The 18,160-nt window shown below is 31.1% G+C and overlaps 1 long non-coding RNA gene across 1 annotated transcript; it reads right to left on the bottom strand.

Annotated features, from left to right (window-relative positions):
- Positions 1 to 3,393: 3,393 nt before the first annotated feature.
- LOC131171778 (uncharacterized) lies at positions 3,394 to 9,219 on the bottom strand. Its single transcript, XR_009142429.1, has 5 exons — positions 8,922 to 9,219; positions 8,514 to 8,597; positions 8,042 to 8,090; positions 4,280 to 4,345; positions 3,394 to 3,667 (listed from the first exon to the last, which is right to left on the bottom strand). It is a non-coding gene; the product is annotated as an uncharacterized LOC131171778 (long non-coding RNA).
- Between the last annotated feature and the right edge of the window lie 8,941 nt (positions 9,220 to 18,160).

Here is an 18,160-nt window from a genome sequence, read left to right as displayed (position 1 = left end):
GCCAAAAATCTTCAGTCGAACTTCAGCATCTTCAGTTGAAAGTCAGTTCTTACTTCTTAGTTGTTCAAAAACTTCGTCTAGTGGCAAGCGTTCCTGTAAAATGAAGTTGTTGTGACAAAAAATAGGAAGAACAGATACAGAGAATGAAACTCAACAATCAGTCAGATTTCATTAAGAATCAAGAATGAATCCGTATATAGTTGGTTACAACTTTATATCTGATCATATCTAACAACCTCAAAACAACTTCTTCCATTTCCCTCTCTTATAACAAACTACCCTTGCAACTTGCTACTGAACTAACAGAATACCCGACACCCATAGCAACTCTTCAACAGCTGTTGGATATTCGTTTTATTTGACAAACGCACCGTTTCACATATTGTATCATAATAAAACCCATCCCTCGAAAGACTCCTTATCCTCAAGGAGAAAAGTCTGGAAATCTAATTTGAATTTCATGAGCAAAGACCCAAGTTCAATCTGCTAGAGAAGCTCTCCATTGAATCAACTTTGCTACCTTATTATTTTTTCTTTTAACAATCCTCTTATCCAAAACAAAAAAAATAGCTTAAACACCAACAAAAGCAAAAGCAACTAACACCAACTTAAATGACAGCAAAAGCAAGCTCCCATTAGAACACCAACAACAATCTCCTACAATTTTCATTTTACATTGAATTCTTCTCAAATGTCCTTGTCCCTTACCAGTTACACCTACCCTCTTGTCCTTTTGTTTCTTCATTTTACCCTGAATCCTTCCCAAATAATACTTGTCCAATTCCAAGCTAAAATGGGACCATGTGTTTGCACCATGAAAAATGAATTGAGAAGCTAATTCATGTAGGAAGATCTTTTCTTTAATTACAGGACCTAATCTTTCGTCCTTAATAACAACAATAATTTGAGTTCTTGAAAGATTTTTCTCAATTACAAGAACCAGAGTATCTGTAATATCATTGCCTTCTTGAAAAGCTTCATCTTCCATAATCTTGCACTTATCCAAGATTTTAGTGCATTCTTTAAGTCTCTTTCTATTAGACCATGGCAGCCCTATAACATCTGCACTACCTTCTTTCCATTTGAAAGGTTCTAAAAACTGGCAGAACACTTGTTGAACCTCTTCTTCAATGGCAGAAACATTTTCTTGAATTGTGTTATCAAATCTTTGAAATCTTACATTTATCTGTTGATTAAACTCTTTTATTCCTTGTTGGTCTTCTTTTAAAACTGTCTCAAACTTCTTTTGATTCTCTTTAGCATCAATATCTTCTTCATCATCTGTATCTTGAATCTGTTTATCCTCTTCAACATAATTCCCAAAGCTAGCCTCCAATACACTAACATATTCATCCAAATTCACATTTACTTCGTTACCCTTCACAAACTCTTGGTGTCATTTAATAGCTCGCCCTTCTAGATGTAAAGCAACAACCTTAACTCTCTTCTCATACTCAATACTACCCACTTTAAAGAAATATTCTGCTCTTAATAACCAACCCTCCAAACCCTCTCCACTAAAATGGGGAAATTCCAATTTAGCATAACTATTCGAAGAATTAGCACTTACAGTATTATTCGTAATTAGCACTTGTTCATCTCAATGCCTTCTTTCCAACGTCTCCACATCCTGACAATTCAACCCAGCGATTAAAGACTTCAATTCATCCATTATTCCCTGAAACTTGGTTTTTTGGCCTGCCAACATCTCTTGTAATCTTGCCTCTTGCCTATGCTCAACCTCTATCACCATAGAAGCCAGTTCCTTTCGCCACTCTTGGGATTGTGTCTCCACCCCTGCCATGGCCGTGGATCACCGCTCTGATGCCAATGTTGTGACAGAAAATGGGAAGAACAGAATTCAGAGAATGAAACTCAACAATCAGTCAGATTTCATTAAGAATCAAGAATGAATCTCTATATAGTTGGTTACAACTTTATATATGATCATATCTAACAACCTCAAAACAACTTCTTCCCTTTCCCTCTCCTATAACAAACTACCCTTCAACTTGCTACTGAACTAATAGAATACCGGACACCCATAACAACTCTTCAACAACTGTTGGACATTCGTTTTACTTGACAAATGCACTGTTTCATCATTGTATCACAACAGAAGTTTCCAAAGAAGAATCAAAAGTAAAAGAGAAGCCTAGAGCCAATAATCTTGACATTAAGCAAACAGAGAAGCTTTAGGTTTGATATGAAATCTCACTCCTCTCACCCTCTCACTTGCCTTCACTCTCTCATCATAATTCAAACCTCCTCTATCAAGCAAAATATCTACCAAATCTTATCGTATCCATATATGTCTCTCACCCTTCAATCGAATGTAACTATATATCTACAGTGAAAACAGAAAAGGAAGCACATGCACAACCCACAATAGCAAAATAAAGTATGGAAACTGATTTGAAAAAACAAAATGTGACGGCAATTTGAGAAAGTAACTAAAACCAAGTAAGTCATCAACAACAATGAATTACCCTTCAATTGAGCCATAACCACATAATTGCCTAAAATTTCCCGAGTGGAAATTTCATCACCGAAAGCAATGTATTTTTATGTATTTCTAAGACAACCACCAATATCTTAAGAAATTTGATCCTTGCAAAATTAGGTAAGGAACAAGGCATGATTAACTCCAGCAACAAAATCATACAAACCAAGAACCAAGGATCACGAAGTAGAAGCAAAATCCAAGAGCACCCATCTCTCTAAAGTTTATACACAATCATGGCAAAAACCCATAAATCAACTAAAAATTCAGCTCCTTTCAAACAAATCAAAACCCTAAACTTACCTCAACATTTCCATGCGACAGGTTTTGAAACCAATTGATATTCAATATCTGTAGCTCACTTTTAAAGCTGATGCTTGATACTACACCAGCTTTCAGCCCGATGCCTAAGCTCCAATACCTCAGTAGCAAGGTATTGAGGACAGCAGAGAGATATATAGGAGCTCCAGCACCAAAATGCTCGGCATACTTTCCAGCCTTGAGAAATCCGGGTGTCACACCTTACCCCTCCGCAAGGCACGACATGATCCCGTAGTATACCTAATGAATCACCGAACTTTGTCTACTGATAATGCATTAAATATACTACAAGAGATTTTAAACCAATTTTCATTCCTTTTTAAGGTGGTGAGCAATTTTGGTACGTATTAAAAACCTTTAATTGGAGTTTAACCACATATCAAATATTTAAGCAATTTTAAGTTTCCGCAAATTTTATAAAAATTTCGGCAGAGTGCCGTCTATAATTGGAAAAAATCAGTTCTTCAAAACCTGTGAAAACACTCCCAATAATTTCATATTTCAACCCCAACCTCCAATAAAATCTCAATTCAACACAGTCCAACCAAATTTCAATTCAAAATTCACAACTCAAAATATTTTTAAAATAATTCAGTAAACTCAATAACATTACATTGAATTTAATTTACATACATAAGCCTTAATATACAGAAACAAAATTCAAAAATAATATTATTACAGATTTAAGTGTACAACTGCTCATTTACTACATAGATACATTTAAACAATATCATATTTACATCAAACTAAATTACATGGGCATAAAATAATACCCGTACAAAAACTTCAGTGGAGTCTTTGTCAACTTAGCAGCTCACTCTGCTGCTTTTTCTTTTCCCTTATCTGCGACAGCAAATAAAGCTATCGCTGAGTATTGTTTACTCAGTGGTGCACAATAAAAATTTAAAGATGCGGAAAATAAAATATTTATCGATAAACAGTAATTCAAAGCCTTTCACAATCACATTTCACAAATTTCAAATCACATTTATAATACCATTTTTTCAAATAATTTATAAAGCACAGTGTTGCTAATCCATACACAACTTAGGTCATGACACAAAATTTTCGATCAATACCGTGTTGTGCACCACGACAAAGCAATCTCAACCCCACTAATCGAAATCAATGAGGGAGGTGGCTAGCTAGCTCTATGAGTACTCATCCGATCTCGACCTCAACTGGCAAGCCAGAGAGGGAGGAATATAGTCGATCTCAACCCCGTAAACGGAGGAGGAATATAATGATACTGTCATGCTAAGTGTGAATCTAATTTAAATCAAGTTATTCAAACATTTCACGCAAAACACAAATCAATTTCCAATTCCAATTTCCATTCATAAAATGGCAACACAATATTTCTCGAAACCCATAATTAGTACAATTAATTCACAATGCATAGCTAAATATGTTTTCAATTAGAAAACGATAAATTAAAGTTTATTATGCACAAACCTGGAATGAGTCACCTCTAGGCCTTGACTCATTTTTTCTTATCTTCCTTCTCAGTCTCTTTTTCAACTAAAACAAACAATTTACAGTGTTTCAATATCAGGTTTCATAATTAATCCAACAGTTAATTTCATGCATACTTGGATGTACCCTTAAACTTGCTTAAAATGGAATTCTTTAAATTTGGTAAATTTGGGGTTACTATTCATTGTACTATTCAAGTCAAAATATTGATTTTTTCATTCTTAATAGGTATGTGAATTCCAATTACGCCCACATACCACATTTTGAGTGTCAAATTTGTTGGCATTAATTGTCATTTCAATTTCTAAGCCTCTTAAGAGAAATTTTAAATTTTCAGTTTTGGATCACTGTTTTCTACTATTCTATTGGTCTGGTTACAGTGGAAATTTGGTCAACTTTCCTTCATCAAAGTTGTTTCTTATTGTCTTAGCTTTAATTCCTTTTTTGAATCACTCCATTTGGAGTTTTTTTAGCTCAAGTTATGTTAATTTCAAAGTGGCTGGCCGGATTGGTTTTAACCCAAAATTTTGGGTACCAATTCTGTTCTGGCAGTTTTGGAATGCCAACTGCAGCTCACTTTTCTGATGTGTTATGGTCAGAATTTGGATTTCTATTCTTCATAAAAGTTATAGTGCTATGTCTCAGATTTCCATCGGTATAAAATTTAGGTCATTTGGACCTTCCTACACCAAGTTATGGCTAAAAGAATAAATACTATTTATTTCGTCATTTTTGTACAGTGGCAGTGTGCTTAATTCGAGTTTGACCTAATTTTTTGCTAACCTAAAGTCATTTTTAGGGCAGGGTTTCTGCACAAAAATTGTGACATTATGTGTCTAATTTCATCTCCTATTGGCCTCACACCAATTGGAGTAGCAGAATTGCAGTTTTAGTCCTCTAACTGAACTAAGGTCTGACTGTCCAGAATTGGACCCTTACCAATTCGAATTCAATTTCACTTCTCACCATTCAAACATACTCTAATTGGCCCCAATTGACCAAATTGAGTCTCAATTAGGTCAATTTGTCTCAATTTCAAAAACCCCCAAAATTTCCCCCAATTTCCCTAAGTCAAGAACCCTAATTTCTCTACTTGGTTTAATTGATGAAATTAAAGTGCATAATCATTATCTACACACTAAATTAAGCTTACATACAATTTTAATTGCATCAAAATCAATCAAACCCTAATTCACCTCATGTTGGCTGAATTTCCCCAAGTGTCCCCATATGTTTGATTTTGTTTCATTTTTCTTCAATTTCTAAGTTAACTCAAGTTTATGTGCATAAATATAAAGAGTTAAATTGAAAATTTCATACTAACCTCTTTGGTAGAATTCTCAAGCTTCAAATCTCTATTTTCCTCTTCTTTTTCTTGATCAATAGTTGAAGCAAGGTTCTAGGGTAAGGTTTACTTAAGTGAATTGGGGAAATTATGGCCAAATTTAGGGTTTTGAAAAGCTTAAATCAAGCTTTCATGGAGGTTTTTAAGAGAGAGAATTGGGAGAGGAGAGGTGCCGGCTTGAAGAAGGAGAAGAAGTGAAAAATTTTACTTTTAAATTTTTGTTTTTATCACCTAATTTGACTTAGTCAAATAAATAAATTAAATGGTAATTTATTTATGAGGTCATGCTCATGTTATGGGGTGATGTCATTAATCTTATTTTCATTTTCTTTCTTTTTCCTTTGTTTTCTCCATAATTCTTCAATTTAAATCTATACTTCAAAATTTTAATTTCTCACATTTTATTGGACAGTTAGGCCATGAGTCACCTCTAGGGGTGAATTGACCAATTTGCCCCTTTCCGGTTTGATCCGGTTTACCAATAATTTAGTATTTCTTTCAGAACCCTGATCTAATTATTTAACCTATTTCTCAACTCTTTTCTGTGATTTTCTCATTTTCACTAGCTTCGCAATAATTCTTAGGACTGCGATGTCACAATGTCCCGTACGAAATTAGGGTTACAATTGACCTCACAGTCACTTCCCGGTACGGTCACCCATCGCTGTGACCCCTGGCTCATTTAACCTTTTATGCTCTGTTTTTCTTATTTGTCTTTTACCTTCTGGTAATCACTATTAATTTTTTATTCAGGGCTTTTCTAGGTAACTTAAATATGGTTCTAAGCCTCTTAATTATCCGGACCGACACCGGTCACCGGAACAGTGAAATATACAGAACTATGCATGTAGGGGTGTTACACTGGGAATCCTCCCGACGGGAAACTGCAACCCACCCTTCTGCGCAAGTTGCTTCTCACCCAATTGATAATCCTCATCCACCCAAATCTCACCGAATTCATGCAAATCTCTGACCCTTTGTTTGGATTTACGGAGATGGAGAGAAGAGAAATTTCCTTATTTGGACATCAAAATAGAAGATAGAATTAAAGAGAAAGGAAGAAGAAGGTGGAGAAATATTAACTAAAATATTTCCCTATAAATCAGTGGAAATTTGAGAGATACGTAAGTATCATTCTACAATGCTGTTAGAAGAAAGAGAATTATTATTATATTTCTTTTTTATTATATTTTAAAGCGGCAAGGAAAAAAAAAGGGATAAAATAGGAAGAACACCGTAAGGCGAAGAGGGAAAAGAGCTTGCTTAGTAGCACAGAGGCAAAGAGCATGACATCGTTTGAATATGTGCTGCGGGCAAGGATGTAAAGGAAACAGGAGCTAAAATGCCAAAGTATAAAATAGAAAAGACAAAGGAGGAGCCCATATGAAAAGACAAAAAAAGCCTTAAAAAAGAGACTTAAAGCACCCAGGTTGAGGACATAAATGTTATTTTGAAATAATTGCGATTTACTGTTCATTGCAAATGCGGAACATAGATGTTGTTGTTCATAATACCACTACAGTTGATATTTATAATATTATATAATAGATATGCTAACTATGTTATAGGCTTGATGTTGTGCTTGTTTCTTCAACCATCTATATAAAAGTTCATCTAGCCCTATTGTTTTCTTGTTTTATGTGTCTAAGGTTTCTAGCCAATTTGATAAAGTGGCTTTCTATGGGCTTTGCTTCACAATTTTTTTTTTTTATGGATTTCCTCCTTTCTTGGTGATTTTATTTCATTTGACAAAAGCACGTGTCACGCCTTACCCCTCTCCTAGACGTAACATGCCTCCCGTAATATGTTCAACGGATGTCGAGATCAAATCCTTAGAACCCGGTGAACACATTACAAGGGATTGAGTAGATTTAAAATCATTTTAATTCAAAACATAACAGAGTAAAAAACATTTTACTACAGAATTTCATACTACCAAAAAGATTATCAAAATAACTGTAAATTAGAAATTCGTTGTAACTCATTTTAATCTATTTTCAAAGTACTTTGCAACTATATATTTTGTTTTAAAATTAGATGCAGTACACCTTCTTAAGAAAATGATATAGTTTCTAAATATAAGTTTCCCTATAGAAAAGCTTTAAATCAGATAATTTAGAGTTTTAAAATTGCTGTATTTTAATTAAAACAGTTCAAATAATACTTTGATTAATACCTGTGGAAACCTGTGGCAGTCTATAACTCAACAATCTCATGGGTATCAGAATTGCATATTAGTTTTCTTTAATCAATTAACTAATAAATTATTTCATAAAGTTATATTTATATACAGACAATAAAATTTTATCTTGTTATGCTCAGATATTAAAACAAAATATCCTGTTGCAAATGGATAACATCATATATACACAAAATCAAGGAACCAAGTCACCTACGTCAAGTTAGCTCCTGATCTTGGTGACAACAGGCACTGCTCCTACTTGCCTATAATCCTTTATCTGTGTTAGTTAGGAAAACAACTAATGCTGAATACAAATGTATCAGTGGTGCACAACAAATATTGAACCATAAACAATTAAATCATCAAATAATAAGTCATGAAAACAATATTCAAAACAAGTCATGAAAATGAATATTCAAATATACTCACAATGTATGGGTCACATATAGAAAACAGTTTCTTATATATCATTTACTCATATGGTATCATCTTTAAAACACATTTGCACAATTTAAATATCATTCTTAATCTCACTAGCCTAATGCAAGATTAATCCGCAAGAGCCATATTCAAATCTCATTTTACCTCTTTCCTGAGGGAGACCATATCATATCATTGTGCACATGTCATTCATAACACCATATATATAAATAATCCGCAAGGGCCATCTTCAAATCTCATCTCACCTCTTACATGAGAGAGACCATATCATATCAATGTGCACATATCATGGTATCCAGATCACATCCATCCAAACACCAGTGTATCACCTCAACAAATGAGGGACGAGTAATAACCATGTCAAGTATTAGCTGTGAGATATGAAAACAATATCATAAATTCATTTCCTTTTATATGGGTATAAAATCTCAATATGAATCCATTTACTGCAAATCTCAGCAACATATACTCTTCATACAAAACACAATATAAATCATAATTTTAATTAAAATTCATCATAACAATAATGAAATTCAATCAATTGTTGTGGTAAAATCATCTTTTGGAGAACATAAAATATGTATCAATAAAGTCATTTTATCAACATAAATATGTAGAAACATTTAATAGTTTAATACTAGTTGTGCACAAACCTGTTTATTTCCAATTTATGTGGATTTGGTTCCTAAGTCAACACTTCCACCTTGCTCCTTTGGAACTACTGTCAAATAGAAAAATACAGACAATTCAGAATAAATTCCTCGATTATTCTTAATAAGCACACTCGTTGAGCAAATTTGTTTGTTTACTTAAGAATTTTCCTACCCGATAAGCCATATAACAATTTTCTTTAACCAATTGATCATACCTCCCACTTTATGTCAAGTTCATTTAGGGATTTTATCAAACACTTGGTGTGCAAGATTTACATGCTAAAAAGAACTAACGTCCTTTATTTTTCATATCCCCAAAAAATACCTTGATATTCTCCGTAAAAAACATTTTAATCCTGCAATTCTCAATCAACCAACCAACATCCACACAATTCCAAATAAATTTATCAAAGTGGCTGCCAAATATGGCAATTTCACCATGTTTCAACTACTTCCTACGTACTTTACATTATGGAAAATTTGATTCAACACCAAATAAATTAATCTAATTCTAAAATTCATGTCTAAGTTGCTTAATTAATTAAATTAACTAGTTAATTGGACCAAAAATAAATTTTCCTCAATTCCTTTAATGTTGGCTGAACCATATCACAAGGAACCCTAGGTGGATTTTGTTGATTCATGCAAAATTCTTGCTAGTTTTGTGTTTAGAATGTTAAAATCATGTTAAAAATCAAATTAAACTTAATTAAATCAAGTTACTTTCATGAGTTCCCAATTTTCCATCAACTTTCATAATCCAATCCACATGAACCCTAACTTTCCTTTCTCCCAAATTATGAAATAAAATAAAGAAAATTAGAAATAAGTTGCTTAGAAATGATTGGGAAACAAAATACTTTGATTTGGAGTGAAAATTTAAGTTGAAAAATAGTGGTTTTCCTTCCTCCTTTTTCTTCCCTTATTCGGCCACCTCCTCTCTCTCCTTTCTTTTTATTTTCTGCATCCTAATATGAATTTTGAGATGTTTTATGGCTGCCATAGTCATGTGCAAGTCACATGACAAGTGTTAGTTTCATCTTTGCCCTTAATCTTCCTTAAAATTATCATATATGCCATTTTCCAATTCTAATGCATTTTATTTGTTTCTTTTTAGTTTCTTTAACTTATTAATTCTCTATTATACCTTATTTAAGTCTTAATTAAGAGTCTTACAAGGTCCTACATGAATTGGAATAGCAAAAAAATTCAAAACACTGATTTTTAGCTACTTCCCAAGGGAGTCACTCATCGCCGAGGCTTAAGCACATTTAACTGTTTTCTAATCCATTTATTTTGATTTCTTTTACCCTTAATTGACTAATTTAAAATTAAATTATATCTCTTCACCTTAATTTAAGGATAGTTCCAGACATTCCAGACATCCGAACAAACATTAGTAGCCGGAACAGTGGAATATACAGGACTACCTAAAGTGAGGGCATTACAGCACATCTAGAATAGACTAAATATTGCAAGAGTGCTTCTATCAACCTCATCTCTAAATTTCATTCGCAAAATTATAGCAACTAATGTGGAAAACTCTAAATTTCATATGACGTCTATTGAAGAGGATTGCGGTGAAGTTCTCATCACCTCTAAAATTCTGCCTATGCCACCAGTTGTGAGTTCCTTGAGTGAGAGTTCATTCACTAAAATAGATTTCATCAATGGCAATACTCAAGAAGATTCCAAGTCACCAAGTGAGTGAGGCCAAGTCATCTGATTCCTTATTAACTTGAGACGATTTTGAGGCTTCTAAGAGTGGAGAGCTGCTGCATAGACTTCATCCTATCTGTAACCAGTATGATAATGTCCCTGCTGATATCTTACTTGAGCTTCTGGAGAACCATAACAATTATGAGGCTATCTCTCTTCCAGCTATCCTTAATTTGAAAGATTTTGAGCTGCAGAGAAATGGTTGGGCTACTAATAAAGAGCCCATGGCTATTGAGCTTTCACAATATAATGAGCTTCTACAAGATAATCAAAACTTCACTCCCATCCCTTATATCAGCCCAAATCATGAAGAATATCTAGACAAGAAATTTCAGGTGAGTCTCTCTTACCAACATCCATTTCAGCTGATGCAAACTAAGGTCCTTTTCATTTTAAAACTGAAGTCTCGCAGCAGGGCAAGAGTGAGCTTCTCTTTGATTTGCTAGATTTCTAACCCAAATTGAACAAGGGAGGCAAAAAGGGAAAGAAACAAATTAAAGTGGGCAGGACCAATCGAAAGGGTGGAAGTAATAGTACTGATGTCTCCTTCAAACTGAATGTGGAAATTATGTGACTGAACAACCAGACGAGAGTGACATCTGTCGGGTTATTCTTAGACATGCAAAGAACCAAACTTCTCGAGATGATGCGGGTTTGCATGTAAATTCTAAAGCAGCTACGTTGGCGATTGGGAAGCAACTAGGTTTGACGAATTCTAAATCAGATGAGGCAATATTGTTATTTTTCTTAAATCAGATTAAATCTGATTAGGTTTGTCTCTCTAATAACGCAATTTGATTTGCTCTTTCAGTCATTAGGTACTGCTGGTGGGGTTAAGGATGTGCTTGAATTTTTGTAATGCATTTTCATGCATGTTCTCTGGTTTTTAGAGCCTTAAGGAGTTCTTGGTTGATTGTCCTATTGCTTTGTGGGTTCCGGTTCTCTTTGGGAAGTGCTCTTGCTTCTTGCTGGTTCAATTGTTCATGGACCAGTGTAATTTTCTTTAAGGAGAAGCACATCTTGGCTATAGTTTTTATAGGCTAAACCAAAATGTTTTCTTGAGGAAGTCATTTGTTAAGGAAATACATCTACTGTGTCTTTCGGTTTTGGCATTGAGTTTTGTTACCTTTGTTGTTATCTTGTCATTGGTTACTTGATCTTCTCTTGGTGCCAGTGTGTGCTTTGTTTTGACTCTATATCTCATTTTGTTTTACTGCTGGCTCAACGTTGCTAGGTGTAATGTTTTCTTGTTCTATTGTTCTTCGTTGCCAGGTTTTTCCTAACTTATCTTTCTCATTAATAAAATTATTCTTCCCTATAAAAAATTAAAAATAAAAAAGATAGAACTCTACAGCCTTGTGATCACAGAAAAAATGAGAATGTTGTAGATTCTTATCCTTTGTTTGGATTGAGGGAAGCGAAAAAAAAAAAAAAGGCATTTGATTTTTCTAAATTTCCCTTTTTGGATATTAAATAGAAAAGAGAATTGAAGGGAAAGGCAGAGAAAGGAGGAATTGAAGAGAAAGGCAGAGAAAGGAGGAGAAATTCTCCAAATTGATGAAAAGGGACAGAAATGAAAAAAAAAATGATTGTTAAAATATTTAAATATCCTTCTACGGTATATAAACATAAGAAAGAAAGTGAAAATATGATAATAAATTGTTTTTTCTCCCATTCCAACAATCTATCCCGATAAATTTATTTCTCTTCATTTTCTATCTTTAATTTCTCTCTTTAATTTCTCTCCATTTTCTTGCAAAGTTAAGATCCATACAAAGGGTCAAAAGAAAAAGTATATTTGTTTTTCATTCATTAACATTTGCAAATTTGACAAAAATAGGTTATGTAGTAGTATTATCGATAACATTCTTCTAAATTGTTATTATTTTTTACATTGACTCTGAATATATATAATTTTTGAAATTGAATTCCTTTTTCCATTGAAATAGATAAAATATTTTAAAACTAGACATAATGCTATTAAAAAAATTCTCTCCTCAACTCTTCCTCTTCATGCAAAACATAAATCAAAATCTCTCTTTGCATCAAAAATTGCAAATGAGAGAGGGATATTTCTAATATTTTCCAAAATTTCAATTATGACATAGACAAATAAATTTTAAAAATTTTAATAAATACTCTTTCAAAAATCTACAACTCAAATATATTAATATGGTCTAAACTATCACATTTAAACCTTGAAAATTATTGCTAAATTCATTATACATTTTATAAAGATATCTAAAACTATAAAGATAAATCTCATTTGTAATCACTTATATTAAGTTATAAATCAGATTTACAAGAATGATGTACTTAACTAGATAATTGATTTGGTGGTTCACTCCTACCTTTAGCTAGCCTTTCCAATCCGTGGATTACATCTTAAACTAGGTTCTTTAAGTGTTGCAAATCTTCACCTAGTGCTAGACATAAGTCTTGATAAGGGTTCCATGCTACTCTTATAAACAAGTAGACTAATAAACTCAGAAGTAACAAACCATAGATAAGAATATGAATCAAAGCAAGTTGTACAATTGTCAGATAACCCACTAAGAGAAGAGTAATACTAACAATTATTTTGTAATTTGAGTTAGGATGAATTTGGAGTTATCTTCAATTGCCATTGCTGCTGCATATATGATTAGAGCGATCACGGACATCTTCATGTCCTAAGATAATTGTTTTTCTAAGTTGAGGAAACTTAATATTTGAAAGATAGATAATATTTCATTCCGTCCTATTTTATATATATATATATATATATATATATAGGTTATCTAAAAATAGTTGAGTTCAAAGAGTAAATATGTTATGTTACTGCCTAGCCTGGCTTGGCTAATGGTATATTACTCATCTGACAAAGCTAGACTTGAGTCTCCACTCTCCCATTCTCACTGCTAAAAAAAAATGTGATGTTACCTAATTAAAAAAAATTATTATATAAGCATGGCGATATGGTAAATTTCGACCTTATTTGAATCTCATTCAAATTAACTTGTAGTTTCTTTTAACATTAATAAGTTCTAAATTAAGAGTTAATTTAATAACTTATATGTCTCAACGTGAAGATAATTTATTTGGATTGATCCGATTAACTCCATTTTAATTTAGAAATTAAATGAATATATATATATATATATATATATTAATCTAAAATGAATCAGTAACTCTCAAATTGATTATAGATTCATTATGTATAGCAATCTTATAATAATTTGAATAAACTTGTAACTCAAAATGATTTTATTTGAACAATCTACTTGAGCAAGGTAGAATCAAAATGATTCGTACTCAAAATGGTATGACCATACGTATATACTAGGTCTAGTATGAGTAGTTACATGAAAAGCATTTTTAAATAAAATATGTAGAGTTTTCAAACTAGTTGGGTGGAAGTAGTTGAGTTTATTTTGACTTTATCTGATATTTTTTGAACGAAATTAATCATTTTGAGTCATAGATAGATTTAAATTACTCATTAAATTTATATTATTTATAAAAAAATTTTCATATTAATATACAATTTACGGGTCATTTGGATTAAAATAATATTTTTTTTCTTCAAACAAGTCATATTTATTTATTTGTTAACATTCATGTTGATTGAATAACTCATTCATTTCATTTGTCAATTATTTCAAACAATAAAATTCAAGTGAATTTTATCATTTTAAAATGTATTCCAAATACAAAAATTTTCTTATAAATTCATTTGAATTAAATTCTTTTTATAGAATGGAATTGAATTCTTTCAGAAGAATTATTTTATGGAGTGCTAATGTTTGTTATATCTATATTAGTGGGATTGATTTTATTGCAATCAATAAAGATATAGGTTTCATATTACATTGAAGTTTATTATATAAGATTTAAATTTATTATGCTTTGTAAAATTTTTTCTTTGTTTTTCAATTTTTTTTAAATTTAAAATACAAATGATAAATAAAAAATTTCGTTTGTCTTAAGTGGCTAGTGATCTTTTATTTTATTTTTAGGAAAAATTATTTTTTTTATCTCTGAGATATAGCATAATTAACACTTTTGTCCTATTTTTAAAATCTAACGGTTATATCCCTGAATTTTGTTTCCATTGTACATTTAAGTCCTTCTATCCAAATTTAAATCACGTTTCCGTTAAGTCAAATGTGTACCAGGGGTCAGATGGTAGAGAAACATTTTTAGTTCCCAAAATACTCTCATTTACTGTCTCTTCCTTCTCATCTGTCTGACCATCTCTCCCTTCGGTCTTCTACTCTGCCCAAAACTAGGATGCCATCACATTCACAAACCCATTTCCCCCCATCTCTCTCACAGGCCTATTCCCTTTACTTCTCCAAACTCAAACGACCTAAATTCAATGTGCCTTCATGTAAAGCCTCAAAAACAATAGCATAATCAGAGCAATTGCATTCCAAAAGCATAACCCGATAGTTCACAACCTGAATTCAATCGTGAAACAAAATCAATCCTTCTCTTAACCCCTGATAAATTTTTACACTTCTTCTTTCCATTTCATTTCTTTGTCTCTCTCGCTTCTGTACTACTAAACTAGACCACTAAAATCATAACTGCGTAAGTGACACCAAGGGCACAGAAGGGAGCCATTTGAACTTTCAAACAAACAAGAATAACTGCATTTGCACATTGAGCAGTACGAACCAAAACCTGCTGAATTACAGGGTATAGATCCAATCCCCATTTATCACCGCAAAAAAATCCCAAAGTGCCAAATCAGCTTGGGAAACAAAGGAGCCATTGGAAGCCAGTGGTGGTCTGGCTGTGGCATTAGAACCATCGCATGCACCCACTACCCAGACTTCTTCCTTGTCCTTCACTCCATGAGTAACTACCGCCTTAGGTGCTCTGCTTCAGACACTAGAGCTACGATAATAAATCAATTCCATAAATACAAGTGATGAGGCTGGATCTTAAGGAGTAGCTTGCAGGTTAAAGGTGGTTGGCAAACAAAGCAAGTGGTGGAGGCAAACAAGAGCAGACAAGGAAGAGCTGGAGACGGGAGGAGGATGTGGAGGTAGCGAGGAACTGTAGATGGAGGGGGACCAATTTGTTTGTTGTTGATCCTTAGGTTGTATTAAGATTTTTAATTGGATTCTTCTTCATACTTATTTATGTGCAATGCCTGTCTCTTGTTTGATGATATGTCTAACAAAATATTGTGTGATGCATGCTTATGTTGGTTGAGAGAGTGGCAGTTTAATTATGAATTTTTCAAGTTAATCAAGTGTACTATGTTCATTTCATGCCGGCACGGCAATTTTGATTCAAGGACCTTTATTTTAATGAATTAAAAATACAGAACAAAACTATTGACTTTTTAAAATGAAGAGACAAAAGTATTAATTATGTTATATACTAGAGACGAAAAAGTAATTCTTTTTTATTTTTATAATATATATATATATATATTAGATAAACATACAACCTTTTTTTTGAAATTTATAATACATAACGTAGATAAAATTCATAATCACATGGATTGACTCACATATAAGCGAAGATCTCTATGAAAAGCTGTATCTAATGATTTTCACCTCTAGTGTTTATACTTTGTCTGCCACCAATTCTAATTTAATCACACCACAGCACACCATTTAATAATCTTTATAATTGATATAATAAAGTTGATCTCAAAATGAGCTTATCAGATAAGTAGCACTCTATTTTTTTTTTTTTTCATTTGTCCAGTTTGTGTTTATTTTCTAATAATTTTACAACATCAATTAATGATATGTAGTGACATGTAAATAATGATAGACCTATAAGATATTTAATAAAAAAATAATAAAAATAGTTGTAATTTAATTAATATTAGGAGACCTAAAGGTTGTAGTTATAAATTATATAAACTAAAGCAATATTTTTATTTTCCACTATAATTAAAAAATCATGTACTTAATTCTTTATAATAAAAGAAAATTATAACAATAGTTACAATTTAATTAATATTAAAAAAGCTAAAAGTCACAATTATAAACTATATAAATCAATACTATATATGAAAAATTAAATTAGTCACCTCCAAAGGGAAATAGAAGATATAATGTTTAATCAAAGTTTTCTCTTAATCCTACCAAATGATGTTTTAGTAATCAACACATTTGAAAAAGATGATGAATAATTTATACAAATATCACAAAAGAATTTCTATCTTATAGGAATTTATTTATATTGGTATTTTATTATTTATTTTTTATATTCATTTTCTATTTAAATTTATTCTTCACATTTATTTTCTTTATATTGTCACAAATTTTTTTACAAGCTATTCTTAAAATATTTTAAATAAATTAAGCATAAATATATAAAAAAGCTATATATTCATATTCTTATTCCATTAATTAAAATATTTATTTTGACTTTATTTATCCCATGGTATCTTATAGGAATTTATTTATATTGGTATTTTATTATTTATTTTTTATATTCATTTTCTATTTAAATTTATTCTTCACATTTATTTTCTTTATATTGTCACAAATTTTTTACAAGCTATTCTTAAAATATTTTAAATAAATTAAGCATAAATATATAAAAAAGCTATATATTCATATTCTTATTCCATTAATTAAAATATTTATTTTGACTTTATTTATCCCATGGGTTGGGTGGTGATAGGATAGACAACGACAATTTAATCTTAAGAACTCACAATGGGAATTAATTTAAATTTTATTAAACTTTATTTGAAACCATCAATAAATATATCTCCTTTATTTTTAGAACATTAGAATATTATTTTCTAAAAGTTTATTTCAATTAAATAATTTAATTCAAGTACCAATTAATTTACATACTCTCTTTAATTTAAAAAAATAATTTTTGGAAGTATAATTTTAATTAAATAATTAAATTCAAATCTCAATTTAATTAGGACTATAACTACAATTTTAATTTAATTTAAAATAAAATAATTTAATTTTTAAACCATAATGGCAAACCCTAAACCTAACTCAGATTATTTATGGATTTTCTATTATGATTTAATAACATAACTGTCATTGATATTTAAAAATTAATTTATTTTGTTTAAAACAAATTAAAATTGTAATTATAATCTTATTTATATTGAGATTTGAATTTAATTATTTAATTCAAATTATACTTTAAAAAATTATTTTTTAAATTAAAAAGGGCAAGTAATCTAATTTACACTTGAATTAACTTATTTAATTGAAATAAATTTTTAGAAAATAGTGTTTTAGAAAATATTTTCATTGATAAATAAATCTCAATTAATTTGATTAAGAAAATAAGATTGAGAGAGAGAGAAAGAAGAGAAACAGGGTAAATAGTAATTTTTTTTTTTTTTTAACTTGAAAACTGGCTATTAGTCAGGGGAGATTTTTTTTAAATGAAATTAAAGTTGAGTAATTATATTTTAACTAATTGAAAATAAAACTAATATTTAAATTAAGAGACTATTGATGCAATTAACCTCAAAAAGTCTTTAGGGTTGATAAAAGAAGCCACACTGCACATAGATAATAGAATTTTCA

Source organism: Hevea brasiliensis, chromosome 13, assembly GCF_030052815.1.
Source record: "Hevea brasiliensis isolate MT/VB/25A 57/8 chromosome 13, ASM3005281v1, whole genome shotgun sequence".
NCBI classification, from domain to species: domain Eukaryota; kingdom Viridiplantae; phylum Streptophyta; class Magnoliopsida; order Malpighiales; family Euphorbiaceae; genus Hevea; species Hevea brasiliensis.
Note: the sequence above shows the minus strand (reverse complement) of the source record. Positions and strands in the feature narration are given on the sequence as shown.